The following is a 22,790-nucleotide window of genomic DNA, read 5'->3' on the forward strand; positions in this document are numbered from 1 at the left end:
TTGTAAGAAACCAAACCGTCTGAAAATTGGTAGAAAATTGAGCAAGTTTTGTTCATTTAAAGTACCTGCACCATTAAAACTCAATGCTACAAGTGAGCGAGCTGCCTGTGGTAAGATGGCCGCCATGTGATGACATTAGAGACTCTGCCGTAACACATCTAGCCTTTATACATATCTATGGGTACAACAGCTTTGCTGGAAAATGTTCTAGAGTTTAAAAGTGTCAATGTTAAGTTTATTGTTCAAATCTTTTGGAGGAGGGATAAACTTTTAGATACATGAATTATGAAAGTCTGAAAAGCATGATCTGATGCAGATGCTTTCTGTTTTAGGAAAAGAGTTTTACATTGGAGTTAATTATGCAAAGTAGCAGATATGATTTTTGTCCTTGATATGTTTTTATTTTGTTTTATTTCATCTTAGACTTTTTAACCCCATATTTCAAATAGCACTTATTTCATATCAAATTGGTTAACTTCACATCAGAGTCTGGGCAGCCAACAATCTCTCTCTCTCTCTCTCTCTCTCTCAATTTTGTCACTTTTGAGAATATTTGGTGTTGTGATAAGGCGTTACGTTGCCTAATTAATGGTGAATTGGTTTTTACTTTTTTAGAGTCATTGTGGTTTTTTGTAAGTCACATTGCTGCATATTGTAATTTAGTGTTGTAATCTTTTGTCTGTAATAAAGTGCTGTAAAAGTTCAAACATTTTCTCTCTCTCTCTCTCTCTCTCTCTCTCTGATTTGTACAGGTGGACTTTTTTTTACTTTGACAAGTATGCAATCAATCTAGCAACATCATGGCAATGTTTCAAAAAACACTTCAAACACCCTATACTGCAAACAACTGTGTTAGCAGTGCACTGCTAACCACTAAGAATAAATATGTATTATAGGTTATGGAAACATAACCTTTTGCTCAAGCGTTGATCATTTTTTCAAGGTAACCTGAAACAATGAAACAAAATAAGTTATGCAGAGGTTTTGCCACTTGTCCAGCCATAACTGGTTCAGTTTTGAATATTTTCTTTTTCTTATTTATTTCACAGCTTTTTTCCATCACTTGCTTAATAATTTAAAAGAAGTCAGCAATCAAAGAAACATGCAATTTACTACCTTGTACCGTGACTCATACATATTCAACAACTGAGACTTATTTAGTTGCAGAGTGAAGCTGTGTCACGCTACAAGACTCAACAAGAAATAATCAAAATTTTCCCTTCAATCTTTCTGACACTTCATAGTAAAAAAAACATGACACACTCAATAACTTTACTTTCTCTCTTCATGCATTGTGATTTTCATTGTCCAGAAAACTGGTTGTTGTATAATCATTTTTTTTCTTACAGAGATGATTTGCTGCTAAGTCCCACCCTAAAACTGTCACTGACCAATCTTGCCCTAGCGCTTGTTGGTGTTCACCATATAATGAAAAGCTTTTGCTCTTTAAACTTGCACTAATTGTCATCACTTACACTAATGGTAATAGCTATCAAATGAGTCTAAGGCTACGTTTACACGGAAATGATCTGAAGAGAAAACGCAAAAGTGGTGTTGCATTATCACTTTTTATTCCACGTTTATACAAGCGTTTTGGGGGGGGGTATGCGTGCATATGGTGATGCAAAAGTTTGTGATATTCAATGTAGTATGCACTCCAGGCGGCTAGGTGGCAATGTGAAGCACTGACACACAACAACACCAAGTCCAGGCGCCTGCGTACAACCTTCTTCCTTGTTCTCCCAGGTCTCATCCAAAGCCGTCTGGTTTGCCTCCGACGCATCAACAATTTGATGGAAGTAATTAATGCATCTTCTCTGATCCGTAAAACAACCCCAAATCAGAAAAATTTGGGACACTGTAGAAATTGTGAGAAAAAATGAATGGAATAATTTACAAATCTCATAAACTTATATTTTATTCACAGTAGAATATAGATAACAAATCAAATGTTGAACGTGATACATTTTGAAATGTCATGACAAATAATGGCTCATTTTGGATTTCATGAGAGCTACACATTCCAAAAAAGCTGGGACAGGTAGCAACAAGAGGCCAGAAAAGTTAAATGTACATATAAGGAACAGCTGGAGGAGGACCAATGTTTAGGAATAGGAATGTTGTCCTATTCTTGTCTAATACAGACTTTTAGTTGCTCAACTGTCTTAGGTCTTCTTTGTCGCATCTTCCTCTTTATGATGCACCAAATGTTTTCTATGGTCGAAAGATCTGGACTGCAGGCTGGCCATTTCAATACCCAGATCCTTCTTCTATGCAGCAATGACGTTGTAATTGATGCAGTATGTGGTCTGGCATTGTCATGTTGGAAAATGCAAGGTCTTCCCTGAAAGAGACAACGTCTGAATGGGATCATATGTATCTAGAACTTGGATAAACCTTTTAGCATTGATGGTGCCTTACCAGATGTGTAAGCTGGCCATGCCACATGCACTCATGCAACCCCAAACCATCAGAAATGCAGGCTTCTGAACTGAGCGCTAATAACAACTTGGGTTGTCATTGTCCTCTTCAGTCCGGATGAAATGGCGTCCCAGTTTTCCAAAAAGAACTTAAAATTTTGATTTGTTGGACCACAGAACAGTTTTCAACTTTGCCAAAGTCCATTTTAAATGAGCCTTGCCCAGGGAAAACGCCTGTGCTTCTGGGTAATGTTTAGATATGGCTTCTTTTTTGACCTACAGAGTTTTAGCCGGCAACAGCGAATGACATGGTGGATTGTGTTTACTGACAATGTTTTCTGGATGTATTCCTGAGCCCATGTTGTGATTTCTATTACAGTAGCATTCCTGTATGTGATGCAGTGCCGTCTAAGGGCCCAAAGATCATGGTTCTCCGGCCTTGACCCTTGCGCACAGAGATTGTTCCAGATCCTCTAAACCTTTGAATGATATTATGCACTGTAGATGATGATAACTTCAATCACTTTGTAATTTTTCTCAGAGAAACTTAGAAAACTATTTTTCGCTGCAGCATTGGGGGAATTGGTGATTCTCTGCCCATCTTGACCTCTGACAGACACTGCCACTCTGACAGGCTTTTTTATACCCAATCATGTTGCCAATTGACCTTACAAGTTGCAAATTGGTCCTTCAACTGTTCCTTATATGTACATTTAAATTTTCTGGCCTCTTATTGCTACCTGTCCCAACTTTTTTTGGAATGTGTAGCTCTCATGAAATCCAAAATGAGCCAATATTTGCCATGACATTTTAAAATATCTCACTTTCAACATTTGATATGTTATCTATATTCTACTGTGAATAAAATATAAGTTTATGAGATTTGTAAATTATTCCATACTTTTTTACTCACAATTTCTACAGTGAACCAACTTTTTTTGATTTGGGGTTGTACTACCTGTGCATATTTCGTACAACTGCTGGAAAGACTCTCGTATATTTATCAGAGCTGCTATGGCAACTTGAAGGCCGACGTATGGAAATAATCTGACATGTTTGTTGTTATTTTCCAGAACTGGCGCATGCCTGTGACGTAAACGCTTATGCGACGAGAGCCACCGTGAGCAGACTTTTGCGTTTTTACCCTTTAGACGGGAATGCGATGGTAGAGCGTTTTTAAAATTTCTACTCTGAAGGGTGGTTTCACTTTTTTGTGTTTTTAAAGGAATAGTCTACTCATTTTCAATATTAAACTATGTTATTACCTTAACTAAGAATTGTTGATACATCCCTCTATCATCTGTGTGCGTGCCTGTAAGCACTGGAGCGCGCTGCGACACTTCGATAGCATTTAGCTTAGCCCCATTCATTCAATGGTACCAATCAGAGATAAAGTTAGAAGTGACCAAACACATCAACATTTTTCCTATTTTCGACTCACCTGAAAAGTCCGCTCCCCTTCTCCCTCTCATAATGGGAGAGGGAGGGTGTTACTGCGCTGAGTCGAAGTACTCCCAAAAGTGCTATTACGCCATAAAATATAGTTCCTCTTTTAAATCCGCTTAGAAAAGCGCTACATTTTATTTTGTACCACCAAACTTGCTCGTATAACTACTCGTCTAAAATAGGAAAAACGTTGATGTGTTTGGTCACTTCTAACTTTATCTCTGATTGGTACCATTGAATGAATGGGGCTAAGCTAAATGCTATCGAAGTGTCGCACCGCGCTCCAACGCTAACGTGCACGCACACAGATGATAGAGGGATGTATCAACTCTTCTTAGTTAAGGTAATAACATAGTTTAATATTGAAAATGAGTAGACTATTCTTTTAAAGCAACACCAAAGAGTTTTTTACCTTAAAATAATGTTTCCAAAAAAGTTTCAGTCATTCATCCACTTGAAACAGGGTGAACGGCACTTGCACATTCACTTTGCAGCCCTCTATCTGCCAAATCCGCACTAAAGAAGTTTCCAACCGTCGGGTCGCGGTCCTGTAGTTCGAGTGAAAACTACAAAAACTTGCTGACCTACAATCCAATCAGAGCCAGCTATGCTGCAGTATTTATGACAGTGGGTAATGGACAATTATGCTTTTAACCTGTAGGGGGAGCAAAGAGCAAAAACTCTTTAATGTTGCTTTAAGCCCCAAAAACACATGTCGCCGTGTAAATGAAAGGCACATCCAATAAAATATTTTTATGTTTTTACCCTCGAGCATTCTCGTGTAAACATGGTAATTGTCACACTGTTCACAGATTTGCGAAGTTCATTTGCATGCATTGTCATATACCAAACTTCTTTCTTTTCATTTGAACCAGTCTTTATATTTCAATAATCAAGTCTGAGTTATCCAGCAGGTGAAGTCTTGAAATGCTGGATGGTTTGACCTTAAACTCGTGGCCTGATTTGTATGTGTCGGCAATAAAAGCTTATCAGAATGACTATTGCAAATCTCATGACAAAGATAATTGAAGAGATTGGAGATTGAATCTGCTTGTTTCATCATTTAACACTTGCCTTGGTCTTTATCTGACTTTACTGACAGCCAGTTTGTCTTTATTTGTTATTTGCAGCCTATAGTAGCCTACACTATAGATAAAATTGGCAAATGGACAGTGTTGTATTATTTTAATAATAATATGTTATTCTTTAAACTGGCATGTTCAGTAGTATAAGGACATAGTAATCATACATTAACATTAATCTTTACAATGATACAACTTTTTTGTACTTTTATCACTTTATGTTTTGGTTTCTTGAAGCTGCATGTCGCCGTGTTGGCTTGCAAACTGGGAGACTGATTACGTTATAGCTTACAGTTTTGTAAATGCTGTATATAGCTTTCTTGTAATGGTCCAGCTACAATCTTGAAGACGTCACTGTTTCAGTTTTGTAGGTGCATGGTGCACCTCATGATGCTGCTCTAATTTCACTCAGCTTTTTACTATTATTATCATGTCAAACTCCAGCTCTTATATATTTTTCTTCTTTTAAGGGCATGTAAGATGGAAAGGCATGTCTAGTTTAATTTGACACCAGCTATTTATCATATTAATTGACTACATGTTTGAGAGTCAGTGAAAAAGTGTAATTTTCAAGGTGATAATGCATCTTTCCTGACAAATTGAAAAATAAATTGCAATTGATGATTTGACATTTCATTTGAAGTTTAAAATTAAAAGGCCAACTTGAATCTGTAAATATTTTTTTAAAGGCTTTTTATTCATGCCCAAGCAATAATAGTGACAAAATTAAAATGTAAAGTTCAGTTAAAAGTTTATTGGTTTTCTTTTTCATTTTCTTTTCCTTTTTTCAACTTGTATGCAAATTCAATGTTAATCAGTGGGTGGGGTTTACTTGCTCAAGAAAAGGGGATTGGCTGAAGCAATGTTGCCAATTTAGCGACATTGATTTAGCGACTTTTACACCCATTTCGACAAACCTAGCAACTATTTGGATCAATCTGAACTTCACATCTGTAAACAGATAGGCTACTGTGTCGGTTGCACTGGCCACGAGTGCCGGGTCTTACTGTCCCGGTGAAATATGTTTCTTTCTCGGCGTCTACTCTGTGTGCATGGAGCTGAGCAGTGAGCAACATTTAGACTGTACGAGCTGACATGTAAATGAGATTTGCATGCATTGTTTACATTTCAAAGGAGGAAGCAACACTAAGTGCCTGGTCCGCTAGGTTATGTTTTTGCATATTTTCACACATCAGATCCGATGAGGCGTCAGTCAAACATGCTGCAGACTGCAAGAGCTGCAAGATTCCTTTTCAAGTTTGCCTTTTCATTTTAATATTGGCAGTCTTGCCTCGAGATTGTATTGAAAATGAAATGTCAAATCATAATCATGCCATGAAAGAAGCATTACCACCTTTAAAATAAAATAATTTAATTTAATGTAAAGCATTTAATTTTCAAATTTGGGACATATTTTGCCATTTTATTTTTATTTTATCATTTAATTAATGAATTAATTTTAAATTGGCTGAAGAACCTTTCATAAGCAACTAGCCAATCAGAAACTGGAGAGCATGCACCTCATATCACAATCTGTGTACTGAAAAAAATGATCTCAGAAGACATAAAAGAAAGATTTACATTGCAACCTGTTATGTCACTGACGCGGAAAGCGCAAGACATATGCTTATTTAAAGTGACAGTGCGCCATTTTAATTCAGTTAGTTTGACATCGCTTTTTATCCAATCATGACTGTTGACACTGCAAATATGCAAATGAAAAAGTTAACCCAGGGTTTAGGAATGCACAGTGTGAAACGTCAGATTATGAATACCCGGGTGATTCTTACGAAACCATTGAAACACCACGGCACTAATGATTTAAGCTTAAAAATGTGTAGTATAGTAACATTAAAAAGCATCAGAATTAACACAATACTGTGTTCTACCTTGCACAATGTGTGATTTCAACATAAGAATTTATAATTGTAAATTTTATCTAATTTTCTGCTGAAATTCTCATTACCGCAATGTGTCCGGCTGTGTTTGAACATGCGTAAAGTTGTAATTTAATCAAATTAACACAAAAATATTAAGAAAAAAATAAATGGATGTTTTGCTAGACTACTTTAGATGACAGAAAAAATATTTACTAAATATTCATGTATAATAATAATGAAGAAAAATTTGGAAAATGATGTGTCCATGCCTGATGTTCTCATCCTCCGCAACACTTTTTGAGAACAGTTTAAGCACACATACAGAATTTTAATAAAGTTTGATTTTGAGTGACCAAGCACATGGACCAGTTACTTCAAGATGGCTACCAGGTAAGATCATTTTTTTACAGTTAATTTGAAATATTGTCTTGTCAGAATGCTTACACGACATTTTGATTATCATTACCGCAACAGATGCTTATTAAATGTTAATTTAATGAATAGAAACATAATACTTTGATTTTAAATGCATGTGCAGAATCTCCAAATTATGTTCTTTCAAGTTTGTCATGTCATTTTGAAAATATGTCAGTGTTGATGTTTTCTGACTGTTGCGGTAATGAGATTTTTTAGGACTAATTTTTTAAATTATGTTACAAAAAAGTGTTAAATGATAAGTAAAAGTTTTTAAATTAATGTTCCCATTTACTCCAGACTTGTGTCTGGTGGGAAAAAAGTAAATTTAAGGAATTTTTACATTTTCATGCTTGACATTTTTAAAACCAAGTTTTCGTGAGAATCACCCACCCATAACCCCTGGTTAAGTATGAACAGTGTAAAACGTGAAACAGATAACCCAGGATTACGTTAACTCAGGGTATGCTATAACCATGGGGATAACTATTTCAAGTGTGAAAACCCCTAAAATGTTTTTTAGATTTCATCATACAGTACAGGTAAAAATGTTTGGACACACTCATTCGTTCTTTATTAATATATTTTTCCACATAACAGAATAATAATAAACTCGTCCAAACTATGGCATAACACAAATGCAACTGTGGGAATTATGTTGGTGACTGAAAACATCCAAAATAAATCAAAATTCTGTAATTTTTTATCATCTGAAGTGCAGTCACCCTTTGCCTAGAAATTGCAAAACCATATTGTGTCATTTTATCAAGAAGCTTCTTGAAGTTTTACTTTAGACTGAATGTTAAAGAATATTGAAGGACTTCACATTTAATCTGGGCTCTTATTGACAGATTTTTCTATAATATTTAGTGCAAGTCATCTATTTAAAAAATTATTTTAAAACAAAATTTTAGTTTTCTAATAACAGAAAAGAATCTGTTTGGCACAGGTATAGTTTTTTCTACAAACGTAATGTCATGCATTTAACCATACACCTTCAGATTAAATTATTTTTAAAATCATAGTTAACATTTTAGTCAAGTGTGTTCAAACTTTTGGCCTGTACTGTATATCGACACCATACAAAGATTTTGCTACTTCACTTAGTACTATTATAATATTTCCCAGTACATAATTCTATTAGTAAAAAATTTGAATACCTTCATGTATATTGCTAAGGAATTTAACAGATTTCATTTGATTTTACAATGATTTGAATGAAAATATTTATGCTAGCCAGCTTGCCATCAGGGATGCAATTCATGTACTGTATGCTGTTTTCTCCATGTAAATATGTGCGACTGAAATATCAACAGTTAACAGGGTGTGATGGCAGCACTGGATTGGATGTTATTGGGCTTTTTGACCAGTTCAGCCCTGACTACTAACCCGATGTCTCACAAGATTTCTTACAAATGACCCTTACCCCACCCCAAATATCCACCCATGGCTATCCACACACTGTAATTGACCCAAAGGATCCTTAATACATAACTCTCTCAGAAGCTGGGGCTAAAGTGCCTGTAAGAGGCACCGGCTGATTGGGAAATCAAGACGAGCGTCTCAGCCAACAATTCCCCCGTGCCAGGCTTAGAAGTGAGCCCACACGAGTCCCGCTGAGAGGGCCGGACAGCTCTCCTAAAAAGGATGAAGTGGAGAGTGGCTTTCCTAATCACAAACTGCCATCGGCTGCAATTCCCAGGGGCCAATGCAATCGGCCCGTCCTGAAGGCGGCCGACATCGAAGCCCAAATGGATGTTTATAAGATGCGTTATGTAGACGCTGCCCCATTTATTTTCCCCTGATTAGAGCTGTCAGGACCGATTCCTTACCAGCTTTATTTATTTATTTCCACCCCTCGGAGAGGACTGAAAACTGTAGGGCGCAGCACTGAAACGTGTAGCGTTCCTTCGGAGTAAAACTGGAATGAGGATTTTTGTGAAAGAAAGACAGAAAATGACATTTGGGTTTTGTGTGCACATATGTGAGAGTCAGAGAAGGGCTGGTGAGTTTATATTCGTTCCACATGTTGGAAGCCGAGACACTGTGGTCATTAATCAACATATTGAAGGGATTTTGGGGAATTAAATACTTCTGTGCCACCCTTGAAACCCTGTAACGCCTGTCAGCTCATAACCCACATGCCAACTGCCTGAAATTAGACTTGCTTGTGGCTTTAAATCTGCTTTTGCATTTTAAGGCACGATTTAAGTATAGATCTACATGAGCAAGTCAAAATGTTGCTTTGACCAAATGAGTTTCATAAACCAAGATGGGTTTATGTAAAATAGACCAGAATTTGCTGTTAATCAAATATCTGACTAGCCATGGAAAGCCACAAAACATTGAAGCCAATTGCCCACCATGGCTTTCTAAACCATCGTTAGCTTACTATGGTCGTTTTTACCATTTAACTCTTTTGGTAGCCACAGAATTTGCAACCATAGTTGATTTTGGGAAACACCCCCCACAGGTTTCTTAACCTGTCCTGGGGGACACACGTGACTGTCACGACTGGTTTTACACAAACGAGAACCCAAACGCAGACACGACTGAAATAATAATAAACTGAAGGTTTATTAAACACAAAGACCCACGTGGGGGTAAAACTGATGATAACAAAACACGTGATGGAACACGAAACACAGGAACAAAACACTGAAACCAAAATAACACTGAAGCAGAAGTCAGGAACACGGAAAACATGAACACTCTGACTTACGACAACGAACGCGCACACGACAGAGAACGAGAGGGCATTATAAAGACACGACATCAATGGGGAACAGGTGAACATAATTAATTACGTAAGACACGAGTACATAAGGGAGTAGGGTAAAAGTGACGAGACACTGGGAACACATGACACAAATACATAATGTGAACACACGTGTCCCCACACAAAACACAATGCTGCCATGACCTTACCCTCAGAAATCAGACCTGAATCTTACACCAAGGTCTGGCAAGGCCATGACAGCGACAAGACACTGGAAACACGTGGAAGCCACACACACAATATGACTCCCCGTGTCCCCACACAGAACACAGTACTGTCATGGTCTTGCCAGATACACTCAGACCTGAGTCTAGTACAAAAGGGCTGGCAAGCCCATGACAGTGACACGTAATGAGCTGATGACTTAAAGGACGAGTTCGGTATTTTACACTTAAAGCCCTGTTTTCAGATTGTTTATGATGAAATAGAACGGTTTTGACTGAAATTTGGACATATGATGCTGGCCCGAGAATTTTCAGGTGTTTGTTGTATCATCTCCCACCTCTACAATGGCTGTATATGTGCACTGGAACAATCCTTCCTAAAATGCATTAAACTTTCGTTTATAAAGATGTGAAACTCACCGAGTGGTCAGGGGTCTTCACTGATATGCTCACACAAAAATCGCTGCAAAAGATACTTTCCAACAGGTTTTATCGTAGTTTTTGTCCAACTCCATTGACTTGTATTAGATGTGCTGTGAGGTACGGTATTACTCCGCGCCAGAAACATTTGTTGTGTCTATTATTCAAGCTCTCAACGGAAGAATATACGTGTGTTTGGCGTTTAGAAAAATAGGTCCACAAGTTGACAACGAATGCTAAAACACCTGTTGGAAAGCATCTTTTGCAGCAATTTTTTTGTGAGCATATGAGTGAAGACCCCTGACCCCTGAGTTTCACGTCTTTGTAAACAAAAGTTTAATGCATTTTAGGAAGGATTGTTCCAGTGCACCTATACAGTAGAGGTGGGACGTGATACAACAAACACCCGAAAATTCTCGGGCCAGCATCATATGTGTAAATTTCAGTCAAAACCGTTCATAAACAATCTGAAAACAGGGCTTTAAGGGTAAAATACCGAACTTGTCCTTTATGTCAGGTGTGTCAGATGAGGGAGACATACAGCATTTGCAGGACAAGGGGTCCTCCAGGACAGGTTTGACAAGAGCCGGATGACAGAATGGGCTTTTATTGAAGAAACAGCAAGATACTAAATCGGTTGAACCGATTCACATCAAATCTCCCTGGTGACCTTTGTCCCTTTTATTGAGCTTATGACTCTTCACATTAGTGACCACGGTTAATATTCAAGGTTGTATTGTAGGAGAGATCGGACATGTGTGCTGAACAACCTACCACTGAGGTGAATGCTCCCACGAGGAAGCACAAGACAAATAACAGAAGCACAGGGCTGGGATCTTGTGTGACACCTGCTCAAGGTTGAAGAGGGATCCAAGGAGAGGAGGAGATGAATGGACAGAACATTTGGCAGCAAATAGAGCAATGAGAGATTGGTGTGTCAGCCCTGCTGCCCAAGGATTTGTGCTCCTCAACCCATGAGCTGATCTTAATGATCTGTTGTGTACTGTACTGTACTTTCTCTGTTTGTATGTGGGAGGGTCTTCTCACTAGGTCATATTTCATACAGTACCAAGGCATAAATATCCACTCCGGGGAGCATGATTGGCACTCTCTACTGTGTCTCTACTGTATACTTCATGGTAGAGAACATCTCTGAATGGAAAAGCACAAGCTGTTGACAGGTTCATGGCTAGCTAAATATTAACATTTAGTTTAATAGCACAAACATTGAAAGCCGACTCTATCACTAAAGATTTTTTGTAGTACATTAATGCAATTACATATGTAAACCACTTTGCGAACTCTGCTGTATGTGATGTAATGTACAAAAGGATTTTCAAGTTATTCAAATTAACCCTGTTTTAGATAAGTTCTTACCGTATATTAGGCACACTCTAAAACATGCTGGTTTATTTTTAATCCACCGTTGGGTCAAAAAGGGATGAACCCAGCCCTGTGGGTTGTAATTTAACCTATGCTGGGTTGTTTCAACCCATTGTTGGGTCAAATATAAACATTTTCTAGGTTAATTTACCCCAACGACTGGACTCAACCTTTTTTGACCCAACACTGTGTTGAAAATAACCAAGCAATTTTTAGAGTGTATGCCAGGGCAAGTCAACTGGTGGACCGCGGGCAAATTGCTGCCCTTTAATCACCTTTATCCGACCCGCCGGTCATCTTTGTCTGATTTAAAGTAAGCGTAGTTACTTTTACCTTTCCATTGTACATAAAAAATTGACGGCCGATAAACCAGAAGGAGAGTTGGAAAGAGTCTGCGTGGGGTGCCAATCATCTGCAGGTGTGTAATTAATGGATTCAATTTGAGTTTTGTATGCATTAAATCAAATAAACTGGTGTGACTACACCGCATGTGACATGTGGACTGGAAGTGATGTATTTTAGTGTGTTTTTATCAAAACACTGACTGTAAGGTGAAAATTATTAATCCTTTTTGTTTAGCTTTAACACTTGAATCCTTTTAAACTATTGATTACTGATAAGTAAATTATTAAATATAAAAATATAAATATATTTGTAGATTAAAGGCTCCTCCCTTGCCCTGAAATGAGCTTCTCTCCCATGTTGACATGGATTTACGATTAACTCTTTCCCCGCCATTGACGAGATATCTCGTCAATTAAGAGAAAACGCTTCCCCACCAATGACGAGATTTAAACCCGGAAGTATTGCCCTATGGCAAGCTGCTGCATGTCCGTGTCTGTTTTAAAGATCGCTCTGAATGGGATCTCTATGAAAAGTCTGTCACAAAAATGGAATTATTTGTGCTTTTTGCTCAAAATGTGGTGTTTTTGCAGAAACCTACCCATATTCAAAAGCTGATTACAAAAGAACCACTGAAGGTAGGAAGAAACGTTTTTTTTTGTTTGAAAGCAGATGGTCTGTTCTTTCATTTGGTATATTGTATGTTTATATATTCAAAGAAGAACATTTTCTGGAAGGCATTAAACTTTGGTGAAAATCATGAAAAACGCTGGCGCTGCCTGGCAACTTTTTAAAAAAACGCTGGTGGTGAAAGAGTTAAACTGAAATTTTCATTACGAATGCCACTAGGGGGCGAACCCCGACAGTCGCATACAAATGTAGTGTACAATGGAAAGGCGGTTTAGCCTATATATCTTTAACATATTAAAAAAGAAAACTTAAAGTGCAATTTAAGCCATTAGGGGAAGACTGCACTGCAAAAAAATTATTTTCAAGAAAAAATGTTCTTAGTATTTTTGTCTTGTTTTCAGTAAAAATATCTAAAAATTCTTAAATTAAGATGTTTTTTTCTTGATGAGCAAATCAACCAAGAAAATAAGTCTATTTTTTGTCACGGTGATCCGTGTCATGTTTTGTGTCTGTTCTATATTGTCATCACCTGGACACTTGTTAATTATCACATCATTCATTCCACCTGTGTGTCATTAGTCTTTGTGTATTTATACCAGTGTTTGTGTCACACTCATTGCCGGATCATTGTCATTTCTTCCCTGTCTGTTCCTGTGTTGGATGTTCCTGTTTTACTCGATGTTGTATGTTACTCGTGTTTTGTTTCCTGATTTATATTAAATGTTATTTATTTCATGTGAACTCTGCACTTGCGTCCTTACTCCCGTTCCCCGTTCGTGACAGAATGATCCGGCCAAACTGGACGCAGCAGGTTCACGGAGGGCGGCTCCCCCAGGAGTTTCGTCGAGGGGGAGTAGTGACATCGGGGTTCATTCCCCATCAGCCCCGATGTCTCTTGGGGACCACCGTGAGCGATCGCTCGCTCCTGCGGGCCTGTGGGAGGAGGATCGGCCCAGGCGGTCCCCCAACGGTTGAGTTGTCGTCGACGGTCCCTCGGAGGACCACCATCCTGCTCGCAGGGGGATCCGGAACGGACCACGCCCGATCATTTCCCCGGGGTGGCTACCGAGCGAGGGTCTCCATTTCCGCGAGGGGATGGGAGATGATTTCCGGGGGCATCTGATCGTCGACGATTCCCAGGAGGGGGGTTATTCGTCTGCCTCGGTTCTCGGAGCGATCGCTCCGGTTCTCCTGGCGCAGTCCGGCCAACCGTCCCGTTGGTCTCATCCCGGCGGCTGCTGGCTTCGCCAGGGTCCCCAAGCCCTCCACCCCTCCCTTGGACTCCCGCTACCAGACTTTGTTTTTGTTTTGTGTTTATGTGAGTGTCTGGTAGCCACTCGTAGAAGGAGGGGTTATGTCACGGTGATCCGTGTCATGTTTTGTGTCTGTTCTATATTGTCATCACCTGGACACTTGTTAATTATCACATCATTCATTCCACCTGTGTGTCATTAGTCTTTGTGTATTTATACCAGTGTTTGTGTCACACTCATTGCCGGATCATTGTCATTTCTTCCCTGTCTGTTCCTGTGTTGGATGTTCCTGTTTTACCCGATGTTGTATGTTACTCGTGTTTTGTTTCCTGATTTATATTAAATGTTATTTATTTCATGTGAACTCTGCACTTGCGTCCTTACTCCCGTTCCCCGTTCGTGACATTTTTAGACCAAAAATATCAAATTTGTGCTTAAAACAAGCAAATAAATCTGCCAATGGGGTAAGCAAAAAATCTTGAACATGTTTCTTAAACACTAATTTCAAGAAAAATTTGCTTACCCCATTGGCAGATTCTTTTGCTTGTTTTATGCACAAAATCATTTAAATTTGATATTTGTGGTCTTAAACTAGACTTATTTTCTTGGGTTGTTTTGCTAATCAAGAAAAAGCATCTTAATTTAAGAATTTTTAGATATTTTTACTGAAAACAAGACAAAAATACTAATATATATTTTTTTTTTGAAAATCATTTTTTTGCAGTGTGGCTATATGTTTTGAATATTTGAAATATAACAATTTATAAAAGTTAAAAAGTTATAAACAAAATATGTTTAAGAGCTCTGCATTACAGTAAGTGCTATACAAAAATACATGTGTTGATTATTTACACTTGCACTTTTTGTGCAATGTTCCCAGTTGAACTATTAACATTCGTCTCTTGCAATGTTCAACTGCAATTGTTTTAAAATATGTTTTAAAATATCTCAAGACACCTTTTATTTATTTTAGGTAATCTGTAATCTGAATATGTATAATGTAACAAAATATTGAAGTTTACAGAGCATTTAATCTTGATTAATTCTGTAGCTTCAGGCTTATTCTAAGCCCTTGCTTTTTAAACACATGAAAAGACACGTACACCTTTTTTACTGGCTGTCTCCGTTTATTTCTCTCTCTTCCGGTCGGATGTAGGTGGCCCTCCATGTGCTCTCATAAATCTTTCCAGTTTTTCTGTTGTGTGTGTGCATGAGAGAGATACAGCCCCTTCATTCAATTCAGTTCAATTTTATTTCTACAGTATAGTGCTTTTCACAATAGTGCATTTACAGCATTGCTTTCTATTAGCAGTAACTGTAAAAAGAGTTGACTGTAGGATTGTAATCTGAACAATTATTTCATAGCTTTTAAGTAAATATGCATTACATTTTTCATAAGATGCAAGTTAGCGATACTAATTGTAAAGAGATTTGTTGGTAAGATGGAATCAGTATCTTAAAAAACCATCAACTTCTAAGATCTGAATCACGGGTGATGACTGTTTCTTTGCATTCTTACGCATGTTCTTCACAGAATCGCTGTTATAAATAAACGTGCTAGTCTGGAGATCCAGTGGGAGCGTTGGAGTTGAAACGTTATACGGCAGTTTCGTGATTTTACTGTGCCGGCCCAAAATCACCCACTCATTCAGAGCAGGGTCAGCTGGAGAGGTACGTCACATCGCTTACAAATCCCAGAATTCCTCACACCCACTCAGTTGTTAGGATTCCCCCTCACTCGGCCTGCGCGCTGTGAAATCAATACTACTTAATATGATAGAGGTCTAATTATATGTACATTTACATTTATGATAGTGCAAGTGTGGATGAAATTCATAAATGATTCAGCCTGCTGTGCCAACTTCGCCTACTCATCTAATAAGATACTGTTAATAATCATTTTACCAATCTGTTTAGATCCAACAGTATTAAGATACAAAAATGCAATGTGTTTTTTTTTTACTTTTAAATGAGCATCAGGAAATCCCCTGCAGGTACAGAATTAAGCATCTTTGTTTTCATATGTACTCTGTATCTTTTTATTTCATATTTCATTGTAAATTCTGCATTAAGTTAAAACAACTTGGTTATAATAAGCTTATAATAAGCTTATAAAATCAAGTTGAAATTGTTTAACTTATTTTTTAAGTTAAAGTAACAAAAGAATATGTTGATTTCATAAAAATGCTGCATTTTTTACAGTGTGATAATATTAGTATTGCTGCCGCTAATAGTCGACGTAGTCGACTTAATCGACGATGAAAATTTGTCGACGGCAATTTTTTTAGTCGAGGAGTCGCATATTTATTTTTTTCCGTCTCAAACGGCCCACTGTAATTCTGTCTCATGTCTCAAATGGCTCAATTTAATTCACCTCCACACCAGTCTGTGCGCTGTGCGCGCCCTGCTGGTTAATCTGCTACGCTATCATCTTTCTTCCCTCTCCCCCTGCCTTCACTGCTTTAATTTTGAAAAATTGGCGGTGGCAGGTAAGTCTATGGAATTATAAGTCGGAAAGCTTCCGAAGTATGAAAGTATTTTAAGCCAAGTTGTGATAAAAGAGTGGTCTGTCACACCGTGCCAAACGTCGCTGGTTTATCACGGGAGCACAACGACAATGCACGAGCATCTCAAACGAAAACTCTCGGGAGTTATTGACGATACACCCACAGAGAATAGGACAACGTAAGTAACTGTTATATGATTATTAATGAAACGGCGAGCTAGTCAGTACTGTTTTATTAACTCTTTTGAGAAGTACAATGACTCTGTCTTTGGATGTTAAAGGCTATCAGTGTTTGCTCGTGATTCCGCCACGGAATCAACACTGGACGCAACAAATCGATTTTTCATGATTCCCATTTACATTTTTATTTTACTATTTTAAACGGCTCAATTCATTGTTGCGAGTGTTCAGCGCGTCTCTCTCTCTCTCTCTCTCTCTCTATCACATGTTGCTTGCAGCGCCTCGACCGCGCGCGCCTCTCTCTTACGTGACAGTGAAAAGGTGGCAGTGTTTTTAATGTACTTTCTTTTTTGCGTAAACGTCAACATTCACAGATGTCTCTGACAAAGACGACTGATCGAGTTAACATGACTTGAAGAAAGATTAGCAGTAGTCTGTTTTCGAGCTTTCTCCCTCCCTATGATGCTGTATGCCGTGTTCTGTAGTCTATGTAACAACAACAGTGTATTCTCTTATATTTCTGAATTTGCACCGAATTGTCTGTGCTATATCACTCGCATTTAAAATCAAGAAATGGCTCAAAACACAACAACAATTATGAGAAGAGCAATAGCAGTTAAGCTACAATGTAAATGTATGGTGATTTTTGCATATCTAAATCAGGATTTTAGCAGCAGTTAAAGGAACAGCTGGTTGGATAAAAAACAAGGTGATGGGTCATGTTTAGTCACTAGTTTATAGGCTACAACAGAACAGATAATATGTAAAATAGCATTCATTTGTCTTAAAATGCAACATAAGATCAAAGAGTAGAAGTGAAACATTTCATATTTCTGTTAAGCATCTACTTTGCACTGGAAGTTTTTATTATTATTTATATTGTTTACATTGTAATTTTTTATTTGGTAACATTTAAGTTATTCATATTGTTTATGACACCGGTGGGTTCAAAATAAAATGGACACAATGAAATAACAAACACTTGAGTTTTTTTAATTAGTCGTTTAGAATAGTCGACTATTCGAAAAATTAGTCGAAAGATTAGTCGTTAGAAAATTAGTCGTTAGTGGCAGCACTAGATAATATCTTTGTTTATTGTAAAATAAAGCTAGAAATGCATTTATTTTACACCACCAAAAAGGGACTTTATTTATATATTTTTGGTAAATATAGTAATTACATTGTAATTAAACATTTTAAAATACGTTGTAAAACTGCCTGGTTGCCTTAAAATTTTAAGCAATTAGCTTAAATTAACAAGTTATTCAAGTTTGCTAGTTGCTGTAAATTATAAATTAAATTTAAAATACGTTTTTATATTTGAAATGCTTTTTAAAGTGTAATAGGGCATACACACCATGCGCAAATTTAACAATTTTAAAATGTGTGTGTGTGTGTGTGTGTATGCCATCAGAGAAGTTGATAAAATAATCAAAGGCATTGCAGATATGTGGGAATTTATCTTTGTCTATAAGCAAATAAAAGTGAACAAACACTATAGAGCTGAAATCAACTTAACCATTTATAAGTCTTTCCATGGCTTGCCATTCACTTAACACAATGCAGGTGTTTTTAGTAATACAATTAGAAAAATTGTCATTGGGAGAAACTTAAACAATGCCAACATCATATGCCAAACCTGAATAAACTGCATAAAATTAATGATAAAAAATAAAATTGTGATGTGCCCTCAGTTGTGGTCTTGACCGGTCTTGAAATAAAATTCCGAATCCTCTTTGTCTGAGACCGAGACGAGACCGAGTAAAAATGTGGTCGATTCCAAGACGAGACCAAGACCTTTAAAAAGTGGTCTTGAGACAGAGAACGGTCTCGAGAACTACAACACTAGTATGTGTACCAAAATGATAAATATATTATCTTTTTTTTAAAAGACAACATTTGTACCTTTTTTTCTGAGAGTGTAGATGAGGGCATACTGTAGATCAAAAGTGACCTTACTCGCTCTCCCCTGTGTGTCAGAACATTGCATCTGTCAATCGGACCTTCCCGTTCTGGTGTCCTTTCACCTGTTCTCTCCTTCAGACCTTTCTCCAAGAGTGCTGCCAAGTTCTTGTTGGCCACAGGGAGTATGTAAACTAAGTGATGTAAAGTTGGCCCGTGTACACAGTGATGAAGAGCCTGCGACATGATGAAAACTAATGGCAGATTGGCAGGGTCGGCCCCGGGCTCTGGATTTCTACCAGTGACACAAACTGTTGTTGTGTTACAAGTGACACTGAGCAAAACAAAACTAATAAGACTTGAGTCACAGCATCGTTTTCTCTGTGCCGTTTGTGGATTTTCTTGTGTCATAGTTTACATCATGACAAATTGGGATTGTTGAAGCTGGTGATCGTGACTGGAGTAAACATTTGGCTCAGGGTGTGAAATTGTATCTTTTAAAGCCGCATTTTGTAAGTCATATGTTGAAATCACATGAAGTCAAACAGATAATAAAGGAAATTGTAACCAGCAGCTTAAATTATAAACCAATAAGTTGTTTATACATCCATTAACTTGTCTGTTACACAAAAGTTTTTTGTTGTTGTTAAAAGAAATGCTCTTCAGACTATAAAAATATAAGAAATGTTGTTCTAGAACATTTTAAGAACCTTTTTTTTTAGACTTTACACTGTAAAAAATAAATTGTTGGCTCAATGAATTATTTTTTAGTAACTAGTTCCACAGAAATTTTACGTTCACTCAATTTCTGTCTCCAAAGTGTTACCTGGATTGATGTTTTTTAGTTGGCCCAAATTTGACTCAAATATAAAAAAGTATGTTGGCTCAATTAGCTTTATAGTTCATTCAACTAAAATGTTTTAATCAGTTGAATCTTTAAAAACTTACAGCAAAGACTCTGTCAATTAAAATTTAAGTATTCACTCAATGTTTTATGTGTTACTTCAATTAATATTTATTATTTGGGATTTTTTTTAATAACATTTTTAAATTATTTATCAAATAATTTATGCTGGTAAACAAAATAATTAACTTCAGTCACATAAAAACAAAAGCTTTTTATTCACTTATTCACTTATCATACAGACTGAACATACAGAATTAAGTCTTTAAATAGAGGGCATAAAACAGTCCAAAAAGCCTCCAAAGTCAGTCAGAACATCTCCAGGGCCATTTAGGAGACTTTCCTCAGCCAGTCCAAGCGGAGACTGTCTCGCTATGTATCCCTCTGAGGAATATAAACACACAAACATACATAAATACATGTTTAATATAATAAAGCTTGACGGTGAAAGACTTTATTCCCTAAATAACGTTAATGTTAGGCCAAATTTCCCTCAGACATCACACATAATTAAACACTATTGGGCGGTTATCTCGGACAGGGCTTTTCACTGACTAAAATAACTTACTGACATCTCTTAACATATGAGTGCTATTGTTTTGTCTCAAAATGCACGCCAGTATTGTATTATATAAGGTTTGTTTGTAAAAATGTCCCAATAATAATAAAGACCGAGTTCTAAACTCTGTCCGGTAAACCAACCCTATATCCAGGCTTTTTATCTTAACTAAAATAGCTCCACTTTACTTCGGTCACATAACATAACACACTTCTAATATATCTTTACAAAAATATAATTACAAAAACGTTGAGTATTTGCGTCTTTGCCAATTAATATATTCTAAAATTAACATTTAATTACAAACACTTACCTGACGTGAACTTGAGGAAACGGCTGACTTGTGTGAAACAGTAAGTGATTCCGGCTGTTATATGTGCGGATTGATCTCAGATGAAATGACCTGTGATCCAGATCCTTCCGAGTTAAAACATTTTAAATTCAAAATACACAGACGCACGCGCATACATACATACATGCACACGCGCGAGCACACGCACGCACACGGGTACACACACGGGTATATTTAGAAGTTTTAAGATTGTTATGATATTGGGACTATTTCTCCACCCACACCTTCAGCTCTGAAGTTCAAATTCGCAGGCAGTACGCAGCCCAGCTATAACAAATGTGAAAGATATGAAATATCATTCAACAGCGATATCATTTAAGTGCAAACCTAAAATATGATTTAAAACATACCGGTAAACCTTTTATTATTAAGTATAAGAAATTAAAATGAATTAAATCGCATGTTTAAACGCCACAGAGATATCAGAGCCAGCAGTCGATTTCTGATGGGCTTGCCGAGTCGAGGCTGCGCTGGGCGGGGTGTGAGCGCTTAAGTGTCTGTGATTTTCTGGAGCTCATCTGGAGCTCTTCTCCGTCCGAAAGTGTCTGAGCACATTTTTAAATAGACGCTATCTATATTAACCGACCGCATATTTAAACTTAAAGCACATACATTCACGCCTGAACAACTCTTAAAATTACATTTTATTACCAAATAACAGTAATATTAGGAGCATTTTGTTGTCAGGAAACATAGCTGTCATAAGTCCACATATTGACCAGATTTGTCTTAATTAGTTCAGTCAACATAGCCATTCTGAATGTTGACTGAATTTGGAAATAACCATTCACTTAATGTTTTAAACACAGATTTATCTAGACTTAAAATAATATGTCTACTCAACTAAGCCCAAACAAGAAAATTGGTTTAACTTATATATTTTTGCCCTTCCAACATTTCATTAATTGGATTTTTTACAGTGTAGTTTTGTGAGATTCTGCGGCATTGCTGTGAAAAAAAAACATTATTAGCATCTTTTTTCAAAGTGTACTGTTGTGAATCTGGGTAAAATAAGAATGTTTTTATGAACTTTCAGTCCAGCCAAGACGTACTGTAACAATACTTAAAGGGCGGGACGGATCAGCATCTAAAGAGTATTTGATTGCACAGGAAATTTGATGAGAAGCTGAAGTGTAAGGTGATGTCATAAAAATGGCGCACATGCCAAACTGTAGGTTTTAAATGCATATATCTTTTGTATGAGAATTTTCTCAGTGTTTTGGACCATACCAGTTTATATTTATTCTTAACCCTAACGTATTTGTACTAAATGAAAAAAAGTTTAATTTTAATTTCATGGGGGCTTTAAATAAGCTACATTGCAAAAGTTCCTCCGAAATAAATAAAATTTCATAGATATCTCTGTAACATCTTTATCATTGATCTCCATTCTGTAAAAAACATTAACATTTTAAGGTACAATCAAATTAGCTTTACCAGTCATTTCAGTCTTTTACCATTTAAAAATTATAAATATATATTTTTACAATACTTAAACTCGTTATTATAAATTTGGCTTATATTATAAGATACAACAATCTACAATTTGTTGAAAAAGTTGAAATGACTCATGAAGACAATTTGATGTCAATGTCGTGCAACGAACACGAAAAACTATTTATAGAAATTCGTGCGAGTGACACAAAAAAGACATTTGTGCTCAAGGCACGAAAAAAGCTGAATTTCGTGCCATGGACGCAAATAAATTAATCACATACTGCGTGACTATAACACAACTTTCTGTGAGATCAGTCTGTACAAGCGACAAATTTAAAATATGTGTTTCTCATCAAGTCAAAATGTGTTTGTTGCGTCATGTGAACCATGTGCATCATGCCTCATTTCATTTCGCTGGTACTTGGGTCTAAAAGTAACAATCTAACAACATCAAAAGCATCCATTCAGGTTGCAGCAGTATTTGAAAGTTAAAAGAGAGGTCAGCTTTCCCGCGAGTGGATGTAGTTTCAGTGCCATCAGTGGACACGCCCCCAGCGTTTAAATCCTCCCTGTTTTTCCAAGTTTTTGATAACTTTTTTATTTACTTGGCTTTTTTTAATCATAAAAATTTGGCTGTGTGGTTATAACACATTTTTCTGTGATGTGACAAACTGAGAACACACTTAATATCTGACTTTAAATAGAATTCTTGGTATGATGTCAATTTTGGTTTCAGA

At 37.0% G+C, this 22,790-nt stretch overlaps 1 long non-coding RNA gene across 1 annotated transcript; it reads right to left on the reverse strand.

The window, feature by feature from the left end:
• Positions 1–19,899: 19,899 nt before the first annotated feature.
• On the reverse strand, positions 19,900–21,541 carry LOC141349794 (uncharacterized). The gene is made up of 2 exons (XR_012357827.1): positions 20,578–21,541; positions 19,900–20,089 (listed from the first exon to the last, which is right to left on the reverse strand). It is a non-coding gene; the product is annotated as an uncharacterized lncRNA (long non-coding RNA).
• Between the last annotated feature and the right edge of the window lie 1,249 nt (positions 21,542–22,790).

The sequence above is a fragment of the Misgurnus anguillicaudatus genome, chromosome 15 (genome assembly GCF_027580225.2).
Source record: "Misgurnus anguillicaudatus chromosome 15, ASM2758022v2, whole genome shotgun sequence".
Lineage (NCBI taxonomy): Eukaryota > Metazoa > Chordata > Actinopteri > Cypriniformes > Cobitidae > Misgurnus > Misgurnus anguillicaudatus.